Here is a 23563-nt window from a genome sequence, read left to right as displayed (position 1 = left end):
ATTGTTCTCTTCCTGCTCTTTTGTCAGAAGCCAAATCTTTAGTGCAACTGTGCAAACCAACTGTGATTCACAAGCTGGGCGGTCTGAATAAATGAGGGGAAACATCTCCTATCATTGTGTTGCCGGGCAGAATGCAATTAGAGACAAGGATGCTGAACACAATTGGGTGTGACACATGTTAACAGCCTTTCATTTAGACAAATTTGGATCCACAGTCTAAAGCTGGACGACGGAGCAGACATCGAAGTGGATGCTTTTGGAAAACAACAAGTCGTTATGTTGCAGCGCGAGCGCCTGCTGCCAACACGTGTGTGAAGTCACCGCCAAAGGAGCGCGCAGACTGATTGCTTCCTCACAAAAATATGAACCAGACGTTTATCAGTGCGCTTGCATCTCTGTCAGGGCTTGGAAATTGCATTTGTTTAAAATTTGAAGGGAGCACTCGCTGTGAATTACGGCTATTCTTTGTCGCAATAAAACCAGCAGAGGTTTGATGAATGAGGCATGGCTTTTATAGGATAAACTGCAGAGGCATTTAGAGAGTCAACCCTAAGAGGAAATTATCCGAGTGCAGAGAAAGCTTTTCAATAGAGCGGCACAGCTAACAGGAAAGCGAGCAGACTGTTTCAGAGGGCAGGTGAGCTTTCACCCAGGGAAAGAAAGAGCTGAGCAAGCAACACAAAGAACACCCTGTGTGTATTCAGAGAGAAAAACATTTCAAGAAGATTCCCATATCCCATACCTCTCTGAAAACAGGTCTGATACCAGCAGAAAAAACTCCTGGAGAGCACGCAGAGCTGAAAGAGTGCCGCCTGCTTTACGATTCATGCTGCAGCACTGATTCAACTCCATTCAGGCTGTGCTGGAAAATTATGTGTCTGACCCAGTGAAGCTACAATAAAGGCAGTCGGCTCTCTCCGCTGACTTTATCCATGCAGGGAGCATTGATCTTTATACAGAGATTTCCCCATGCTCTTATCTCCTGGATTTCATAGATATTACACTTGTTGCTCCGACAGAGACGATTCCATTGAAGCCACGTGTGTGGTTTGGATTTCACAGGAGGAAAGCCGATTTGAGGAAATAAAGAAGACTTGAATTCATCCTCAAAGGCAACATGGACAAGAAGCAAGAGGTAGCCTGGAGAGAAGGAGTTATAATATTAAGAAGGAGGAGACTGAAATAAATCTAATAATTGTGTTTGATATACATGCTGTTACAGTTTGATATTATTTGTTGTTCACCCTGAGACTGAATTAATTAAATGACTTACTCTGTCCAAACATGCATTTTAAATGTTAAGGGATAAAACCATTACAGTAACACTTTTGTTTAAAACCCTTATTTAGCATTACCGAATATATAAACCACCTCTAAAGAAGTAAAGAAACAGCCCAGTTGCCAGAAGAAAATCATAGCTTTGTACGTTTCTGCAAACCAAGTTAGTTTATGTTACATTTCTACATTTCATACGTATCATATCAATGTTTCTGCAGTGAAGTATAAGAGCTGACATCAGGAGGTGGAGGGGATGGTGGATGCTGCTTCATCCAGGTGAGATGCCTGCCAAGCTGCAGACCACTATTCGAGACCAACTAAACTGTTTTTTTATCTAGTCACCAGTGCTTAATTTGGGCCGGAACGTACTGGAACGCATACCGGGATCTTTTCAGAAAAGGCCGTGGTGCGCTCCGGAACTAATTTGCATGGGTCTAGAACTTTTCGCATCTAAAAAATAGAATAAATGGCTGCAAAACATTATGTAGGCCTACCTACATTGATTTAAAGTTGTTGTTTGTTTTTTCCAAATGGCTCCTAATTGCTAATTTGGCACTTTCAGATATTAGACAGCAATAAAATCCAATCACAAAATGTCTTGTGATCTCAACAGTCCCATTCAAGGTTCTGATTGGTTCACACTCACGGGAACTGCCCATTGGTCCGACAGCCCATTGGTTCGACATCCCATTGTTCCGAAGTCCGTTCCAAAATCATCATGGTGCCCTGTGGTTAAGGTCTGGTTAGGTTTAGGCACAAAAACCACTTGGTTAGGGTCAGGAAAAGATCATGGTGTGGGTTAAAATGAAAAAGAAAGTGACAAACACATAAGCTGTGAGCCTGCTCCGCCTCAAGCCGGTCGCGGCGCACCATACGCCCGCCGCGAGCCGTTCAGCATCGCGGACAGTCAGACTAATGGGATGTCGAACCAATGGGCTGTCGAACCAATGACATGGACCCCACACTCACATCATCTGTCAGAAGCCACTCATTTAAAAAAAAAAAAGAAGAAGATATATATATATATATAGAGCTATATATATTTAGCTATAGCGTTAGTGTCAGTTACTGGGCACTGAGTAGTTATCAAAAATGGCGAGAAGAAACAGCAGTTGCTCACTAGATTTTTTTAAAAGAAAGGAAGAAGAAGGCGAGGGGGATGATGGCCAGCCAATGACCAAACTGCCTAAAAATGTTCAAGTTAACGTTAAGCCTAACGTTAGCTAGCCTACAAGTTCGAGCTCCGTTAGCCAGCCACCACCGCTAGCTGCAGCAGAAGGAATAACGAAAGGCCAAGCTAATGTTTTTAAAGCACTTTGTGTTGCCTCAGTGTATGAAATGCGGTTCTGGTGATAACACTGACTACAACAAGCTTATCGATGACCTAAAGGTGCTTTACGCACAGTACTGGCCCAAGGATGCAGGCCCATTGTGTGGAGAAGAGGAAGTGATGTCTCGCTCTGTTTGCGCGTACCGGGAATACAGAGAGAATGAAAGAAAATCTGTCCAAGATGGATGAAAAGACCTTTTCGCCAGTGTCTCCTCCATCCCCATATCCAGCGCGGAATGTGAGCGTGGATTCTCTCAAATGAACTTGATCTGCTCCCCCAACCGGGCCTCTCTCCACACCTCCACACTTTTATCGCTACTTTTCCTGAACCTGGTGGGACCACCCTCGTCCAGATTCAATCCCGAGCCATACGCCAGGTCGTGGATTGCCAATGAAGGACACAGGACAGCAGAGGACACGCGGAGCAAAGTCTGGAACAGGGAGAAGAAAGAGGAGGATCTGTTGCTGCAGTGTGGGCTGTTTTGGATAAATAAATAAAGTGAGACACAGATCCATTTTAATTTTGAATTTTGGTATGTGTTCAGCGGTTAATATTTGATGATGAAGATGGTGATGATGATGATTTTGTATAGATGAATATCTTATAATATAACATACAGCACTGGCTGATGTCACAAGGGCTGATATGTCATGACTGATGTCATAACCATTCCATTCCTTGTTGTATTCTGTGCTACGGATGGACGAGTCATGCAGTGAGGTGGCTCGGGTACCGCTTAGAAAAGTGTTCCCCCACTTTTGGAACTACATCTAATTTCACAAATTAAGCACTGGCTGTTGAAATAAACATTCAAAACATGAGTTGTCTGACTGAACTGTGTTTTGAGCAGCTTTAAGCTACCACATGTGGGTGTTTTTTATCCACCGGGGATACTGCCACAAAAAGACAGCAGGACATCGCCAGACTTGTTTTTTGTTACCAAAACTAGGTATTTTAAGTCAAAGTACAATCTTTTCCTGGGTTTTGTGCCTAAACATAACCATATATTAACTAAGGCTGTGTTGAAACATAACGAAATGCTTTGTTTCCTGCCAGGATAGTGCTAAGAACCCAGAGATAGCTGGGTTTCTTGCCAGGATAATGCAGCAGTTTTTCTTCTTTTATTTTAAATCAACATTGACAGCTTCCCCAGCCATGACTGTGCCCCCAAACACCAGGAATTTTAGGCCCAGATGTGATCTTTTTCTAGCCATAACTAAGTGGGTTTTGTCATGTTAACCACAGCGTTGTTGAAAGGTAAAGAAATGCTGTGTTTTCTGCCGGGATACTGCCACAAAAACAGTTGTTTATTCATGGAGATGTTGCTCCATTTCCTGCTGGGAGGGTGCCATAAAGTCTTTTTTTAATTTTTTAAACTTTATCGTGTAATGCAGTGATAACAGAGCAAGTGAAAGCAGGTGCAGAGACATGTAGACAGTTAAGAAAGAAGTGGTTGTTTTCTTTTGTCCCACCAAAATCAAGTTATTTTTGTGCCTAAACCTAACTACATGTTAACCAGTATTGGGGAAACGTTTCATCATGTCCGCTACATAATAATATACAAAATGGTTTGCAGAAACAACATTTTTTTCTGGTGACTGGGTTGCCATAAAATGAACAAAATTATATGCTGGAATTTCTGAGTTACTTTCCCATGACTTTCAGGTGAGGTAAAACAGATATAACATGGCTCCCCCACGGAGCCATTAAATGTAAAGTTGGAGTAAATGGAGCAAGATAAAACCACCATACTTGTTGTGCATCTCTGCATTCTTTGCTGAGACCAAAATAGTTGAATAAGTAAACAGAAACTGCATTATTTATGTCAGTGAGTCGTGACCAATTATGTCTGTTTACTTTCACATTTAAGTTTCGAGGTATTTTTGGAGGATAAATAGACGACGTCAAAGCACATTTTAAAAAAATATATTCATGAGAATTAATCAGCTTTACCTGGAGAAATGTATGAACTTAATATAATTTAAATATCTGTGTGTAATCCTCCACAGTTGTGAGACACATCACTAAATTAATATCATGGGTTGTGGGCACTACCCCCACATATTGCTAATGTGCTATCACAATTAAGTTCTCAACACTAGTCCCCTGTTTATGATTCAGGGACGGAGGCCAAATTGTTTTTTTATCTGCACATAAAAAACGGAGCCAAATTTATATTGCTGCATGTCTCAGTGTGTCTCAGATAACACAACATGACTGCTGCTGTTTTTTTTACCTTTAGAACAAGGCTGGACGTGACTGGTTATTGCTGAAGCTGGCGTGGTGAACGTGAGGCACACAAATTGAGGTTCAAAAGACAAAGTGTCAAAAAATCAGAAGTTGGACTTGATGTCTGTACCACAAAGGAGACTGAATGAGCCAGGGTTTGATACTGCAGTGGCTTGATTGGTGAGGGTCCATGTCATTGGTTTGACATCCCATTAGTCCGACAGTCCGCGGTGCTGAACGGCTCCCAGCGGGCGTATTTCTGCCTAGATGGTGCGCCGCGACCGGCTCTGGGTCAGCTGGGAAAGGCTTGAGGCGGAGCAGGCTCACGGCTTATGTGCTTGCCACTTTCTTTTTCATTTTAACCCACACCATGATCTTTTCCTGACCCTAACCAAGTGGTTTTTGTGCCTAAACCTAACCAGACCTTAACCACAGGGCATCATGATGATTTTGGAACGGACTTCGGAACAATGGGCTGTCGGACCAATGGGCAGTTCCCGATTGGTGATGAGGTTCGGGTGTGCAGGTTATCTGTAAGGCATCACTACAGTCTCTGAGTCAGATCCACCCCTCAATCTTCCATCCCTACATACGCACTAATTTTGGTGGAAAAGGAAGTAGGCGTCACACTATCCACCATCCCCTCCACCTCCTGAGGACAAAGTCAGCTCACATGCTTTTACATCATCACTTTAGACACATTTATGATACATACAAATGCAATGTATCAGTTGCAGAAATGTACAATGGCAACATTTTCCTCTGGTGACTGGTCTGAATCAAATCAATGTGATAAAGCAAAACAACAGCTTTGAATGAAAGAACTGAGAGATACAGAACAATGAAGTGCAACACACACCGCCGCCAGCGCGGCGCTGTGGCCATCAAGTGCCGCCCCCAAACACACACTGGCAGCGGCGCGCAGCAGCACCGTCACCATGTATTTCCCACCCCAGCCCTCTAGGTGGCTGTACCTACACTAGTTGCCAACGGTTGCCAACTGCTAGTAACAGAAGAAGAAGAGGAAAAACTTTGAAGCAACAACAACAACTTGAATTTCACGGGTGAGTTTCTTATCAAAGTCGTCTTATTAAAAATTTGAAACAACCGGAGTTGATCCTACGAGACGAGACGCACATAAAAGGCTTTTCTCGCAGCGCCGAGCAGTGGGCTGAAGCAGAGCGGCGCGGCGCGTCGGCCGGCGCCAGTGTGGGTTGGTTCATAGAATATAATGGAGGCGGGCGTTTTGACGCGCGGCGTACGGCGGCAGTGTGTGTTGCACTTGATATAAAAAGATGTCTGTTATTTAAGATAAGACTAGTCCTTTATTAGTCTCACAGCAGGGAAATATACATCATCACAGCAGCAAAGGTGGTAGTCTCTTACACAGATGACACCGATGACGTCAGCACGCTGGCTGACTCTGTCGTCTTTGGACATTCCCATAGGAAAGTTGTAATAGAACTAGCGCTGGCTCCCAGCGGCAGTAATGTGACTGGATCCAAATCCGTGTACTTCCGTACTTCCTTGACCAACAGCTGATTAGCTTTGCCTTACACCCGCCTATACCGGAACTGCTGTTCCGTGAATTGCTGTCCGTAGAGCAACAGAAAAGGAAGTGTTCAGTGCATCGCAAGAAAAGATTAAAATGGATATAATTTCATTTGATTCAGCTCTATTGCAGAGCTGCAACGTCTACATGATTGGAGAAATTACGGATTTACAGCGACTCTGTCTAAAATTCCGGAGAAGAGAGATTTTTTGGCCTGTTTACCGACGGGATACGGTAAAAATTTGATCTATCAAACCTGGCCCACTGGTACGTCTCTGTTACATGTAACACACGTGCCGTACCTATGGAAACGCCGTCATGTGGTCTGGATATCCCCGCCCATTTCTATTACAAAACGAAAGATGAATGTCCCCAGACTCCCATTCCGAAGTAAGGGAGGCTGGTCACGCGAGACTACAAAAAGGTGGTAGTGTAAACAAGAAGCATCAGTAAAAACAGAGAAAGTAATACCGTAAGGATGCATCTGTAAAAACACAGATCAGTCCTGTAAGTAAACAGTAAAAAAAAGCAAAATATTCAAGCAAAAATGTCAGCAGAAAAGGAAAACATGAAACACAACTAATAATTTCAAATAACTTAACTGAATCTGAAAAGCCTGGTTTTCTCAGAGTGTTTTCCAGAGCTGAAGAGCAGTGAGAACAAAAGCTGATAGAGAAACTCCCCAGCTACTCAGCAGCACACCCACTGTACAGTACAGCCAGACCATAGAGTGCTTTTGAAATCTGCTTAACAACAAAAGGACCGAGGCGACAAAACAACTGAGGCTAAAAAGCCTCGTTCAGTAGCCAAAACCAATAACAAAACACTCTCCATACTCCAGTGTTAAACACAGACACATATTTCGTCTTTGTTTAATGTTTCTGTTGCATCTCTGCTCCAATTAACTGTCTCGCTTGTGTGGAAACTATTTTGTAACGATGCTGTGTTGTTCTTGATGGCGTAACAGAGGTCACAGATCACTTAAAGCCTCTTTAAGATGAGGTTCAGACTGTATTTACAGCAGCAGCATAGAGGAGAGCGATGCAAACACACCGTCAACAGTTTTGCCTCTGAGCAGCTCCCCCGCACCGATGGGGAATAAATGGACGAGGCGCACATTAAACACATTTGTTTCTCTCATGCTGGTTGCTCTGCATTTAAAATGATTACAAACTGTGATTATTTTTTTTCTGGCCTTTATTCAACAGCGAGGTTTGCTGAGCAGGCACGCTGCTCGGCTCCATGCACATAAATTGAATTCACTCACAGGAAGCTGCTCCGTGCAACACCACTCCTGTATTGATTTAAAATCAGCTGTCGTGACAACTTATCTGACAACATTTACATGTGACACTGAACTGAACAGTTATACCTCTGTTACTTCCTTATTAGAAAGACACCTATACTTCACTTGAACACAATCTATTCTCTATTGAGCTCTCTGTATTGATCATTACTTGGCAGCTCTGGATTGGTTGTCTGTTTTAGGACTATTTTTAAAAGCACCTATAATCAGTAGTTTCACATTAATAATGGATCAAGTGACACTCAGTGATAAACCCACAGAGAATTATCTCCTCCACAGAGCTTTAAATCATCCTCCAGCTGTCTGTTTGTCAGGAAGCTCTCATTGGTGTTGTTAATTATTGGAAGATTAAGAGTTTTCCAACAGCTTTTAAGGAAGAAGATATCTGGCTTTTTAATCTATTTCCTTTGCTGCATGTCTGTAATAATGTTGACAAACTGCCTCAAGTGCCATTTTTTAGATGCATTTCTAAACTATGAGACAGAAAGAACAAAAAACAAAGTATCCAGTGTCAAATTCTCACAAAACATAATGATAACAATTTATGATCGGTGGAAACATTCGTTGTTAGTGCAAGCAGTAATGTGATATTCAGAAAGTTTCAGGAAAAGTCAGGGTGTTGTGTTGTGTGTGATGTTCAACTTGGTCAAAAACTGAAGCAGTAACCTGCAGTCACACATCAACGTGTTGGAACACAGATCACTACAGACACTCTGGTAAAAGAGAGGAGAGAATCGGGGGTGATGGTTATAAACTGAGTGAATAATGACGGAATGAGGATCAGGTGAGCAGAGGTGGTGGGAACCCACCGAGGGCAGCTACAGGGCGCATGAGGTTCATCCCAGTCTCCCTCTGTGACTCTATCCTCAATCACTTGACTCGGAGATTGATCGAGATTCACCATCTTGAAGAACATCTCAGCTTGGAGGAGTCAAGGAGTCGAGGATACACGAGTGCAGCATTCACGAAAGTCTTTAACTGACCAAAGTCTTTTTGTAATTTTAGCCTATGTGACATATCAAAATGGAAAAGCTTATGACAGAAGAACTATACAGCCAATGTGGATGTACGAGGCTTCATTTGAAAGGTAACATCTTCTAGTCTCTGTAAAGCCTAGTTCACATTACACGATTTTCACCCTCACAGAGACTATCGTAATCTTTTGAGTGTTCATACCTGGCGACGTGTGTCTGTCAGCGGGAGTCTCACCAACTGCGTTACAACCTGTGTGTGCACACCACAAGATTTCTCGGTAGCACTTTATAATACAGCCCGTGTTTTACGACGTAACTCCCCGTGTCTTACGGCGTAACTTCCCGTGTCTTACGGCGTAACTCCTCTAAGACCTGCCGGGGTCTTACAGTGGAACTGCTACTGTCTTATGCTGTCACTCCCAGTGTCTTATAATGGAACTTCATGCGTCTTACCTTGCACTTACTGGGACTTCCCAGGTGACTCTCTGACATCTACCATGACATTTTGGGGGAGCCTATATGGTTTAGTTTCACTTATGACTTACAGTGTAACTCGCTATGTCTTACAGTAAAACGTCTTACAGTCCAACTCCTGATGTCTTACCATGTAGGCCTACTTATTAAAACTTATAACTATAAAATCAGATATGATTTACAGTTTTAAAATACACGAAAATCATACTGCAATATGTAACCTGTTTAATCACACAATGAGTGTAAGTACCAGGTACCTGCATGGTAAGGAAGGGTGAACAGTGTGCACTTTACAATACAGCCCGGTCCCTGATAAGTACAGTGTAGGTCTCTGGTAATTACAGGGAAAGTCCCTGGTAGGTACAGCAGAAGTCTCGGGTGCTTAGAGTGTAAGTACCAGGTACCTGCATGGTAAGGAAGGGTGAACAGTGTGCACTTTACAATACAGCCCGGTCCCTGATAAGTACAGTGTAGGTCTCTGGTAATTACAGGGAAAGTCCTGGTAGGTACAGCAGAAGTCTCGGTGCTTAGAGTGTAAGTACCAGGTACCTGCATGGTAAGGAAGGGTGAACAGTGTGCACTTTACAATACAGCCCGGTCCCTGATAAGTACAGTGTAGGTCTCTGGTAATTACAGGGAAAGTCCCTGGTAGGTACAGCAGAAGTCTCGGGTGCTTAGAGTGTAAGTACCAGGTACCTGCATGGTAAGGAAGGGTGAACAGTGTGCACTTTACAATACAGCCCGGTCCCTGATAAGTACAGTGTAGGTCTCTGGTAATTACAGGGAAAGTCCCTGGTAGGTACAGCAGAAGTCTCGGGTGCTTAGAGTGTAAGTACCAGGTACCTGCATGGTAAGGAAGGGTGAACAGTGTGCACTTTACAATACAGCCCGGTCCCTGATAAGTACAGTGTAGGTCTCTGGTAATTACAGGGAAAGTCCCTGGTAGGTACAGCAGAAGTCTCGGGTGCTTAGAGTGTAAGTACCAGGTGTCTGCGTGGTAAAGAATAAAGATATTTTATAACTCTGAAGTTGTCATTGTGTGATTAAACAGGTTACATATTGCAGTATGATTTTCGTGTATTTTAAAACTGTAAATCATATCTGATTTTATAGTTATAAGTTTTAATAAGTAGGCCTACATGGTAAGACATCAGGAGTTGGACTGTAAGACGTTTTACTGTAAGACATAGCGAGTTACACTGTAAGTCATAAGTGAAACTAAACCATATAGGCTCCCCCAAAATGTCATGGTAGATGTCAGAGAGTCACCCGGGAAGTCCCAGTAAGTGCAAGGTAAGACGCATGAAGTTCCATTATAAGACACTGGGAGTGACAGCATAAGACAGTAGCAGTTCCACTGTAAGACCCCGGCAGGTCTACTGTAAGACAAGCGAAACTACACAACAGGTTCCTCTAAAATGCCATGTAGATGTCAGAGAGTTACCATGAAAGTCCCAATAAGTATATGGTAAGACACGGGAAGTTATGCCGTAAGACACGGGGAGTTACGCCGTAAGACACGGGAAGTTATGCCGTAAGACACGGGAAGTTATGCCATAAGACACGGGGAGTTACGTCGTAAGACACGGGGAGTTACGCCGTCAGACACGGGGAGTTACGCCGTCAGACACGGGAAGTTACGCCGTAAGACACGGGGAGTTACGTCGTAAAACACGGGCTGTATTATAAAGTGCTAACGATTTCTCCACCAAGCCATCGCCGACAGAGCCCCAGATAACGCGGTGACGTCACCAAACTTGGAGATGACACATCATGAAAGGCATGGATATTCTTCCCAGTGTTGAATCAGATCTGCCTCCAGGGCCTGGGTCCAAACACAACGCGCTCCCCGTGATCCTGTGGACACCGCCATTGTTGTTGTTGCTTGCTGGCTTGTAAGTGTTGCCAGATCTTGGGAGAGAAACAGGGCTATGGAAACAACCCCAAAAGAAGCGACAGATATATATAGAGAAAGATGACGTTTAGAGAGCAAGCCCAAATAAACAACTCCACTTTAGAAACAAGCCCAAAGTCGTGGCTAATAAGCAAACCTGGCAACCCTGCGGCTTGTCCTCCTCACATTTTTTCCGTCCTCCAGTGTGCTAACGTGGGACGTATCCCGCCTCTCATTGGCTGATGCTCTTTGTCAGTTTTCTAACATGCCAGATATCCAGTCCCAGTCACACACGAAGGGGACTGCTCGTTGCTTGTAGGCTTGTTCACACATGAGGACTCGTCGTGGCAGACTATCTGCCGATTCATCTCCGACCCAAGGTGGCTCTCAAGATCCTCTGCGACATCAAAATCAGGGTGAAAATCGTGTAGTGTGTACTAGGCTTAAATGTGCTTGTTTGGCATGTGGTTAAAACACAACCTGTCAGTTCAAACATGACTCAAGAGTTTTGTTTCCTTGTCAATAATAATCCATATTTGAATAACAATTACTAGGACATGCTTTATGCCAGAATATGCAGACCACCTTCTACATCTTGCCAGTCACACCTGTCGGTACTGTGGGTTTTTATAGATTCTAGATTGTATTAGATTCTATTTATATCAGTACAGATAAAATAGGCTACAATCCTGCATTGCATCTTTTGAAGGCTGAAATCCACCATGTTGCCAGAGTGTGCAGACAAATCCCACACTGCCCGTCCTCAGAATGCGCTTTGATGGGGAAAGTGACGTCACAGGACGACAGCCTCACCCGTGATGAGGGTCGACCACCTGAGGGGAGCTGTGGCTGGGGACACATAACCGTCCTGATCACTGTGTACTGGCTGGCACATTAGCTGACATACAGTGTGGTGTCCCAAGCCTTTGAAGTGCCCCTGTCTGTTGTTTACAGGTATGTCATTTAGAATAACATAGGCAAATGAATGCTGCCAAAGTTTGATATGGAGAAACATTTGTCTTTACATCATCTCTGTGCAGGCTGGTCCACAAAGGGGACCCTGCGCCAGGACATTACTTGCTTCCTCACTGCCCAGGAACTGGAAGAGGTTGGTCTCCAGTTCCAACTACTGGCCAACAGTCCTGTGTTTGGCACGTGCGTCGGTACTTTTGACGAATGCCAAATGAGGATAAAAACCCCACCAGGACCCCATGACCTGGACTACGTGGACTGAAAGCTCTTCCCATCCATCCAGCTACGGGCCGTGTGTGATGGGAAGGCCAAATTCTGAAATATGTGTGAAGGGTGTCCAGGGTTTGTCCATGACACCAAGGTATGAAGAAGGGCGGGATGCTGGATCAGTGATGCTCTGCACCCTCCCAAAAGTTACTTCATAGTGGGTCATGGTGGCTACCTCTGCATTTGCCATCCCTTTGCCACCATGCCAAGGCTCACTCAATAATTGAGCATGCATCTGGCATGTTAAAGACCTGCTGGAGGTTCCTGCTGTTCAGGGCCATGGAGGTGAACCACACCTTGGCACCAGCAATCATCCCCGCTTGTGCTGTCCTCCACAACACTTGCCTGACAGCAGGGGACATCTTAAAGTCAGTGCAAGACATCACTAACCCACCCTGTGCCTCCACCACGTCCAGTGAGGAGGGAGAGGAGAGCATCTGCTTGAACAGACAAGTTTGACAGGACAACTCTCTACTCCACTTGTGTGACTTGCTGCCTTACAGGAGCACGATTATCACTTTCACTTTCTAATACTATGCCATACTGTTCATATAGTATATGAGCATATAGACATTGTCTCTGCCCTGCCTTTGCTTTGTAGACATAGACATTATATTATTTCTGTGGTTGTTTGTGTGTGTTGTTGTATTGCATGTACCACAAGCAGCTCCAAACAAATTGCCCATAGTGGGATTAATAAAATTATATTGTACACTGCAAACTTAAAATTTGTACCATCTGACAGATCAGACTGCAAACTGAGACTGGAATTTAAGCATTTAATTTGCTCAGCATTGAGCTGCACTGGCAAAAACAACAAAGAATTACCCAAAATAAAAGAAATACCAGCCCTAGTTGGTGATTTAAGTTGTTATAAAGTTGGATTTGTGCTCAGTTGTAATGAAACAAAAACAAACAAAATATCAAACTTAAAGTTAACTCTTGCAAACAACTTCTTTGAAAATATCCATAAAACATTCTGTCTCATCTGCCTGCTTCTCCTCCTTATGTTTGGCTGAGGACAAAAGTGCAGGGCGCCCCACCCTCCTGTAGTCCATATATTAGCATCATAAAAAAGGACCCACTGATTTGGCTCCTGCAGCCAAACTTTCAAAAGGGAGTCTGACTGGCTACAATCATGGCTGACTGATATGTTGATAGCCAATATCAGCTTGTTCTGTCATGGCTGGAAAGATACATGACAGCTGGGAGCAATGATGTTTGCTACTCCAGGGGCCTCCCAGAGCAGAAAATACACAGAAAAGCTCAGAGACACTTTTATTTGGGAGCCAGCAAAATAACCAGCATACTCAACAACATGGTGCAGGAAGACGCGACAGTGTTGTCTATATTAGCGGAACCCATCGATGTATAAGGGACCGTACACATGCTGCGTTTTTTGTGCCCTCAGATTCATTGTTTGCAATGAGGACATGTGCACTCGAACACCAGAGCAACACCGTCCCAGCTCGCACGCGTTCCTGAGTGCCTGTATTTCAGGGTGCGACGGCTGCGCCCTGAGATAAACAAAGTCCAGCTTTTGGAATGCAGCAGCGTGCACCTCATGTCATGTGACTAGGAACAACCAATCACAGCCAACAGATATCTTTCCCTTCTTCCGTAAATATCAGTCTTTGGTAAATATAGGAAAGTTGATCATTGTGGTGCAGAGCTGCCAGGGCTTTACATCCGTCCCATGGTCAATATGCCCACACACTTATAAACAGCGCCAAGAAGAAGATCAGCTCTGCACTCAGGATTTCAATACAGTAGGATACAGTACTTGTTATGGATGCTTTGCAACCTCAGATGCAGCCTACCACAACGCTCTTGAAAACGGTCTCAAAAAAGGCACAAGAATAGCGCCCAGTGTCCGACCTCGTGCTTTTCAAGTGGTTGAAGACGCGGCATGTGTACAGCCCCTCAAGAGAAGTTGATACAGTGTTGGAGGCAGAGCCCCAGTAATTAAAGTTGCTCTGTGGCGCATTAAGCCAAAAAAGTTCAGCTGGCACATATGAAATTACCTGGACCCACACTGCTTCTTCACTTTTACCCCTTTTCCACCACATTAGCTCTGGTTCTTGAACTGGTTCCATTCATGGTTCCTGGAACCTTGGTGATATCTAGTGAACCAGCATGCATTTTGAAGTGGTAAAAAGCGGTGCCTGGGCTTGGGCCTAGAGGCTTCTGACCTTGTCCACAACGTTGCTTCTCAGTTGTTCTCTGATGTCGATCTGGTACCTTGGATTCAGCTAAGTAATACTCAAAGAAACACTGGGGACAGGCAGAGTCCGATGCAATTGAGTTTAATGTGTTCACAAGCTTCAACACATACAACTCATGAGTCAAGCCCCGGAGCTGGACTGAAAATCTACTCTCAGCGCGTCTGCTTTTATGCTGGTGGAGGCTGGATAGAGTCTCCACCTCCTTCTGCTAATCCATCCCACTTCAATGCAAAGCTATTGGTGGCAATCTTTTTCTTTCTGTCCTATCATGAACAGGCCTGATTTTAATGGTGTATCACTTTCAGTTTTGAGCCTGGAATTTCCCAAATCTTCCACCCTTAGCTTCACATTTGCTTTCACTTTATTTTTAAAAAACATGTGAATCTTAGGGACTTTCTTTATGCAGTCCCTTGTGTTCTTATGCAATATGAACCTTTAAATGTGCACCAGGTAATACAAACATTTGAATGTGTGTGTGTGCTATCATTAAAAAGAACATGATAGGTTATATGTGTGCTCTGTAGTGTGACTACAATGTCAGCTCATAACTCTACTTTTGTGAACACTTTAACATGTATTAACAGTGCTTTAATACATATAAATGCATTTCAATCATTTTTACAAGATCTTATATATAAAACTTAGTCATATGGTGGTTATGTGGTTTTGTTTCTTAATCAACTTATGCAGTATAACACTGTTACTTGATTAGGGATTAACTCTTTACACTACAATTTCCATCAGTTTTGAGCAGAACCATTGTCATCAACAGAGGACACTGCACAATGTACAATGGAAGTAAGCAATAGTATGATATTCATGGATTACACTGACTAACTTGTGAACTTGTTCTGTTAGGACAGATATTTGTTTTTAGCCTAAATATAAGCATAGACCAACTATTAGTGAGACCACTGCACGCTCTTTGACAATTTTACACCTGACTTCTACATCTTCCTTTCCAGCCTGTGGAATATGACACACCCACTGGTGTCATCATGGTTCACTCCTCAGGTTAAGGAAAACATGCTATTTTTGGGTTCCAGCTGAGAACCAGTTTACTTTTGGTGGAAATGCTCTGAACGGTTCAAAATTAGGTGCAGGAACAAAACAGAACCGGTTCCATGTTGGTGAAAATGCAGCTCTTCTAGACTTTTCAGATGTTATCGGACCAAATGGATCAAATTCTAACAGTGAAACAAATCATACTGTGGGGTACTGAAGCTTAAAACAGTGTATCCACTGATTCACAAACGGACTGCAAAGCCATGACAAAAGAGGTAGATGCACAACAACCAGCTAATGACCAAATTATTCATTACTTTAAAGAGTAACATGAGAGGAAAGCTTTCACTCGTGCACCCACTCACACTGCTGACCTTACTGGTTACACATGCTACTGTTAGTTTCAAAGGGTGTGGATGCAATGTTGTATGGTGCAGCAACACAAGCCAAACTAAACTGCAACTCAAGCTGGTGTCCCAGGGAGGAGAAGGCTCGCAATTGAGCTCCAAGAGGGTTTTTAAAGGAGCAGTGGCACACAGAGCCAGGTGCTGCCAGTGTTGCTGATGAAACACAGGTGAAGCCATTTTATTGATGACCCTCTGCCACGCCCGCCTCAAGTATCTGCAGAGAAAGCAGCCACACAATCCAGGGAACAGGCAGACAGGTTAGTATGTTGAGAATATCAAGACGAAATAAGTTTTGTATATTATTTTCCTCAGTGTTCATGTCTGTCTGCTTTTGATTTTGTATTCTTTCCCACCCTCTTCTACCGGATCTATCATCTTTGTTTTCAAAGCACTTTGTGACAGCGCTGTATCAATGTGAGGCTCCAATCAAGCATTTGTAGGATGTGACTTGAGGCTGTATTAAAAAAGAAACTTCTACTCCCTGTGTCTTCAGTATCAAAATACTAGTGTCTTTTCCTTTTGTGCTCGTGTAGGACTCATTGAGTTTTGTCTTCTGCAGACACCTGATCAAGGTGTTAAGTGGAATTCGTGACCCAGAAACTGAAACTTCATCAACAGGAAATGTCACAGTATCGTCCACACAGTTTAACTTACAAGTGATCTTTATAAAGTGCAGAAACAACACAGAAATAACCACACAATACAGGCGTTCAAAATAAACTGTGCCTCATATGGCAGCAAGATCCAAGATAGTGAAGGGAGACTGTGAGATTATATGGAGCTCTGATGGAGGAAGCACAAAGTGAAAACCAAGCTGGAACTTTCCGGCCCGGACCAATCCTTTTTGATTCCAGAGAGCTGACTTTGAAAGAGGAAAATGGATCCTCTCATTATCAGCGAGCACAGTGGGGCCGCTTCCTTCCTGCTGGTTGACATTTTGATTTGAGAGGGAATAATGAAAGCAATCAGAAGCTCACCCCGGCTCTCCCACTGGGCTCACAACCCATTTGTGACATGTTTACCCTCGGCTTTGAGGACCTCCACGTTTCTGTTTGGCTTTTTGTCCGCTCTCAGGCTCTGTCACCATCATTACGATACAAAAGCCTGGAAACTATGTGTGAAAGGTCGTATTAGCCATAACGCAGCATGTGTCTGTTGTTGGTGTTGCTGACATTGTTAATCCATGTCTCTGTGGGACACAGATTGAGTCAAAACCAGCCTTGTTAACCTTTGGCCAGTTATTAACCTGGAGTCAGCTGATGCCCTGCTGTTGATGTCAAAACAGTTTTTTAATTAATTCCAGTATTTTTGCGAGTTGTTTTGTAATAATGCATCATTATAGACACCACAAGTTCCAGCCCAGCCGCCAGAGGAAACTGTTGGCATGGTATGTCTCTACAAACCATGAATTCTTTACATTTGTACGTTTCTGTATCGTGTAAACATTTTTAAAATTAAGGAATATGAGAGCAGATTTTGTCATCAGGAGGTGGGATGGCACGGCAGCTAGGGGAGATACAAGCCAAGCTGCAGACCACTGTTCAAGACTAGCATATAACATTTTGTTTCAAGTCTTTGCTGTGGTTCCAGCTGCTTTTTATTCATGTTTTTTAGTGACCCACAGCAGGGATGATGCTACGACAACCAAATGTAACGCTAAGCTTTTCTGGTGGGACTCTTGCCTGCTATTCCAAACTCACTATAGATAGGCTAAGTACCTCATACAGCCCCACCTCAAAATCCTAAACTATCCCTTTAATGTTGTCCAATGGCCGCGGTTAGGTTTAGGCAACAACACTATGTAGGTTAATTAGGGTTAGCGTCAGCGGTGTTGCTCGCACTGTCGCAACGACCAAATAGACCATGGGGATCAGAGATAATTAATAAAATGTAGGCTGTAAAGCCACCAGTATACCTCTATGTGTAGAATGACAAGGTGTGTGGACACTATACTAAATAAATGAGTAAAGAGACCGAGCAGGTATCACTGTCTGAGGGCTGCCATAGAATGGCAACCAGGATGTCAGCCGACCAACACTCGCTACCCGCTCCCTGGTTGCGGCAATTTGCGATGCTGCCCAGCTAGGAGTTAACTAGCAGCCAGTACAGTACAGTCCTCTCTCGTCTAGCTAACATTTAGCCGTGTTACTTACTGATCCATTAGAAACAAAGCTAGCTGGACATGGGTTTTGAAGCCTCTTTGGTCACGGAGCTCCCTCCATCTCTTGAACGCCTGACTGAGGTTTACTCTTGTTTTTCCTCTTCTTTTATCACTCTCCTTTTTGCTCTTCTTTGCCTCCTCACACAGAGGAGCTCGTTCTCTTTTACTAGGCTGTTTTTCACTTACTTCCAAACTTTGTCCGTCTGCCATTGTGCTCGTGACTCAACTATCTCATGCCTAGTCTGAGTGGGCGGAAGTTCGCTGCAGAGATCAGCCTCTCACTGGGCGGAACGAGCCACCCACTGAAGTCCCGCCCTACCACCTCCGGTTGTGTAGCAGTTTTCAACCGTTTTCAACACGTCCTTTACTAACTTTTGCGGTGTTTGATCTTGCGGGGATGTAGCCATTTTTCTGCCATGGTTCGTGTCCTGTAGCCGATATTTTTGTGGGCGTGTTACACCAAAACCTGTTTCCCCCCGGCAATATTTTTGCAAGCGCACCGTTGCTGGCACCGCCCAGAACGATTGTGATTGGCTGAAAGAAATACAAGCAGCCGAGGTGTTTTTTTCTCCAATCTTAAAGTGAGAGTCGGCCCAGCTAGACTTTTCTTTTCTTGAGAAAGGTCTGGTGAGCGAGATTATCTCATGCCCAGCTCCTCTTAAGGACCAGCTCCAGTCCCTGATTGGCTGACCGACCAGTTTCGCAATACATGACGCGTTTCCTGCCGTAAAGCAGATTTTTTTCCGCGAAATATCGGCACCGGTGGCAGAAGCTTATTGCAAAGTTTGCCAAGCCACCGAGTAACCTATGTAAACGCTGATAGTCTGATTTTACTGTGGCCACTACCCTGTGCAACCCACATTATTTTCATAATGATATATTCAGGAAAAAATGCTATTTGTTGCCTCTTTAATATAAGTATGTAACATGACGTAATTACGTGATAGTTGGATGCAGGTCGTGTAAGGTAACGTTTAAACATCACTGACAGTTGATTTCACAAGACACAAACCAAAGTTTCCGGGGTGAAAGTCCTGTGTTTGAACTTAGCTTAAACTGTTGTATCCTACTGTGTTTTCTTGGAAACAGAGTTGCACATTATGTCTCCTTTAGGCCTAACAATCATTTTGAATACATGTTTTCCACATAAACATTTGCAAAATTAAAAAAAAAAATGTATTAATTATATTTATGTTAACATCAGCTCGCTTTCTTTTCCCCACTTTTTGCTAAATTTCTGGACAAATTACTGCCACTATCTGTCAATCAGTGGAATTGCAGGAAACCAAGGGACGTCATATAGCTTGCATACACTGCATGTGTATGTTTCTGTCCTCTGTTGTCAGTAGTAATGTGGACCTGCACATGTGCACGAGATACAAGCAAACACATGACTACAGCACAGTGCCGCTAGTGGTCAAAAACTCCACCGTCAAACGTTAATAAATGGATCTAATGGATCCTAGCCTTGTGCATTTAGTATTTGTATTGAAAAGACTGTCCTACATACCTTTACAATGTCACCTGCAGGATTGTGAAACAAAGATTTTGTTGTGTAGCTCCTCGCTGCAAACGTCTCCAACTGTGTGACTGACTGAGCCGTGTTAATAGCGGCAATTCCTTTTTTGACCTTTTGCTTCTAATTCCAAACCCTTGATAACTCGGCAGAGTGCTGACCACACAGCTGTCCTGGCAGCTGGTCGCACACTGCAGATGATACATGCTTGCTTCAATAGCAGCACAGCGGCCGATCAATCACATGCACACATGGCTAAAAGGCATTTACTGCACTGGCATGTACATGCAGAAGCAAAAAAAAGGAAAAAAAACTAATGGGAATTTTCTCATGTGTTCAAAGCGACACAGAGATAGCTGCACGGGGCTTGTCCAGATGAAAAAGAAACCAATCACTCTGAACCAGATGACATGTCAGATAGGACAGTCGTGGGTGTGATTATTTTCACTGGAGACGCTGCTGCAAAGCTGTCTGTTGAGGGATGCATCAGCTGATAAGGCATATTGTTTGAGGAGAGCTTGATGGTGGCAATAGATGGAAGCTCTCACGTTTGGCATCAATGTGGTAATATAAAATATGGAAGATTGTGATACCTGTCATGATGCAGATAAAAACAGGTTGCAGTGAATATCTGCCTGTAACAACAGACAGCTACGCTTTGAATTCCAAGATCGTTTATTTCATGGACAGGTAGGATACTGGATTGTGATTCGTTCGGGGCAATCTTCACCCCTGTGTAAAAACACACTCACAGCCGAACCGTCTCACCACTATCACTCTCTGAAATCCTTATCAAGTAGAGGATAATTTGCAACTCCTTTGATGCTATCACCAAATAGTTAGTGGATTAAATGTTCAAATTAATGCGTGCAGGGTTAGTCGCTGCTGTAATTACACCATATTTTTGTGTGTGTTCAGGCACAGAAATACTTGGAGTGCAGCCCACACATCAGACAATGTGGTTCTTCACCGAATCCATGATTCCAAACAGGGCCAGCAGGGAAGACTTAAAAGGGCTCTCAAGAGCTGAATGAGGGGGAAACGAGAGAGAATGAACCTGTCAAGTGGAACTAAGCTCGCGTAACATGATACATTGCCACGTCAGGAATCTTGTGAATTCAAGCCAATTCAATTATGATTAAGAAGCCAACGTCATTAGTTTACATCAGAGTGGGAGCAGATGATTAATGTGCAGCCATGTTCCATTTGTTTGTTTTTGTTTATCCTGGGTCGCACATTCAGTGGGAGCGCCTACAGTCACAGCACTCTCATTAATACGAGGATATTATTGGCATAATCGACTTAAAGCCTAATTTTATAATAGAGTCCTGGCATTTAATGTGGTTCCTAGTGGGTACGAGGGACATGCAGCCATGTTGGAAGAACAAATACAGGAGTCTGGTAAAACCAAATGTTCAGTAACACTGAAATAACCATTGACAGTACATAAAGATGGATGACATAACAGCTGCTGCACCCTCCATGCTAATGGATGGAACATAACTACCGTTTCCCCCAAAACACTTTCGGTATAGTACCTTTGGAACCAACAGCAACCCTTCAGATGTGGTACCTAGACCCTATGTTTGTTTGGTGTTTCTACCACAAACAGTACCCTTAAATGTGGGCGGGATTGTTGTCACTCACTGCTCCATCCAGCCCTTACGTATATTCACATATGTACTCATGAAGGCTATGATCACATGACCAATGTGGAGGCAAGTTTAAAGGCGCTGTATGTAAGAACGTGGCCAAAACGGTTACTGTACTCAAATTCAAAATACTGCCATGAGTCGTGTCCGCTCCCTGTTTGAGCAAGTCCGGCTTCTCTGCTGCTAACGCTGCTGCCGGGATACAGCGGAGGAGGAGCCGGCTGCTAATGCTATGTACCGGGACACTGCTAATGCTGCTTGCTGTGCTGCTAACGTTTGTTTCTCAAAAAAATCAGTCGGGTCGATGACCCACCTGCACATGGGCTACAGTCTATGATCAAAAATGAATAACAGTTGAAAGTATTCGAAATGTCCATCCCCGTCTAGCTAGGATGCTAGTTAGCCAACTTTGGCTAAAGATTACCCGTTGAGGACAAGAGTAGCCCCTTCGACATCCGATTTTAAATTCTTCTCCGCTTTCAACCGTCTCCACCGTTCAAAAGCATCTCCTATATAGACCCTCGCTTTGCCTCGAGTTTTGTCTTGGTGTTTTTGGGAATCATAACAAGGTTGTTTGGGTTTAGTCGCAGCGTCAGCCATTGTCGCTCAGTCTTAACTGTAACTGCTGCTGAGACTCTACTGACTGTGTGACTGGTAGACGGCGGTGGGTGGCGCAACAGGCCAAAACACGAATTCAAAACATAAACATGATTTGCGGACCGTAATTAAAAAAAAAAAAAAAAGTGAATATTCTGGCTGTACTATTGTAATTGGTGAGATCAGTATGTTATATTAACATTGTTCCTTAGTCTCTGTGACATATTAGGATGATTTTACACCTATTTGTTTTAGATTTCTTACATATAGCTCCTTTAAGGTGGTTGTTGCAACCAACAGCTCACGGAGGTTCCATTGATTTGCACTGTGATGCATTCAAGCTCTATTCAGTAAAAATTAGTACCGGGCGAAGGTAAATTGTAACATTCTCATGATGTGTTCAATGTAATCCTGTAAAATGTAGCTTTTGGTGAGAAACTTGAAATGGGGAAATGTGTTGATGATTTCACAGCACCATAAAACAGATATTAGAAAGGAAATTATTAAATATCACATACAGTAAAAAGTAAAAAATGTTTCTCAAGTGAGGTTCCGTTAAAGGTTGTTTTATAAATGTGTATTTTTAAATTTGTTCTCATTCAAAGGTAGCGTAATGACAGACTGCACTTTAAAACTGTTCAGTTATCTTTTTATAGGGTAGATTCCTGTGTTTCCCCTGTACAAAAGAATAAATAACAAAAAAAAAACCCACCAACAAAAGAAACACCTATTTAAAAACATCGGTATTGACTATTGGTGACATTGTTAATTTAAACATTAGTATCAGTATTGGTCCAGAATTTCAAATCTGGTGCATCAAAAGTTTAATTAGAGAGTTAATTTGTGCATTTTATTATTATTTTACAATGTCATAAATTAGTTTATTGTTTATTCTTCTGTTTATTCTTCTGAACAAGTTGATTTGTAATTTTTTTTATTGATTGATCAACGATTATTATAAAAAAAATGTTGATCTATTCCTTTAAAATACTGAAGCTGTGTTGAATAAAGATTCTAGGAGCGTTAGCTGTGCTGCACACCTGGACCAGTGGACAGCAGCTTGTACTACAGGATAAGTCTGTTAAGAGCTCCTCCACAGGACACAGGTGTTAATATGATACTAAGATAACCCAGCAACTTTTGTTTTGTTGTTTCAGCCAGAAAACAACAGCTGTTCAGGTGCAGCTGCACAGCGGCAAACAGCAGGAGACTGGTGTTGTGTAGTGGGCAGCTTCCTTGTGAATGAGCTTAATTATACGGCTGTACGGAGGGGCTGTGAAAGAGCCGTAAAGAGCACATTCAGCAAACCTCCCCTCATAAAAAATAACGGCTGGAAAAAGAATAATAACGTTTGTAATAATGTTTAATGTAGAGAAGGCAGCATGAAAGAAACAAATGTGTTTAATGTGCTCTTCCTCTATTTATACCCTGTTGTTTTTAAGGAGATGCTCCGTACAAAACTGCTGTAAATAACAGCTCTGTGAGTTTTATCAAAGCAGCAGGAATCATCAGTGGAAAGTCCTCCTACTTGAGTTGGCTGGTCTTCTTGATTTGCTTTGTTTACTGTCTTAAAATATTTGAATTCTGTTTATGCAGTGTACTTAGCAATGACATTTCAAATTTGGCATTTTACTGTTTGGTTTTTGCTCATCCGTGCACAAACTGCATAACTTCCTGTGAGCACAAAATGGTAGAATCCACTTTTCTTTCCTTTTTGTTCTTG

The 23563-nt window shown here is 43.1% G+C and overlaps 1 protein-coding gene across 1 annotated transcript in view; it reads right to left on the bottom strand.

The window, feature by feature from the left end:
* Positions 1-5216: 5216 nt before the first annotated feature.
* Positions 5217-23563, bottom strand: part of LOC125894874 (complexin-1-like) — a 200810-nt gene continuing 182463 nt past the window's right edge. The window contains exon 5 of the transcript XR_007450120.1: positions 5217-5262. The gene's annotated coding sequence lies outside the window, so the exon portion shown is untranslated. The remainder of the gene's footprint in view (positions 5263-23563) is intronic.

Source organism: Epinephelus fuscoguttatus, linkage group LG9 (assembly GCF_011397635.1).
Source record: "Epinephelus fuscoguttatus linkage group LG9, E.fuscoguttatus.final_Chr_v1".
Classification (NCBI taxonomy): domain Eukaryota; kingdom Metazoa; phylum Chordata; class Actinopteri; order Perciformes; family Serranidae; genus Epinephelus; species Epinephelus fuscoguttatus.
Note: the sequence above shows the minus strand (reverse complement) of the source record. Positions and strands in the feature narration are given on the sequence as shown.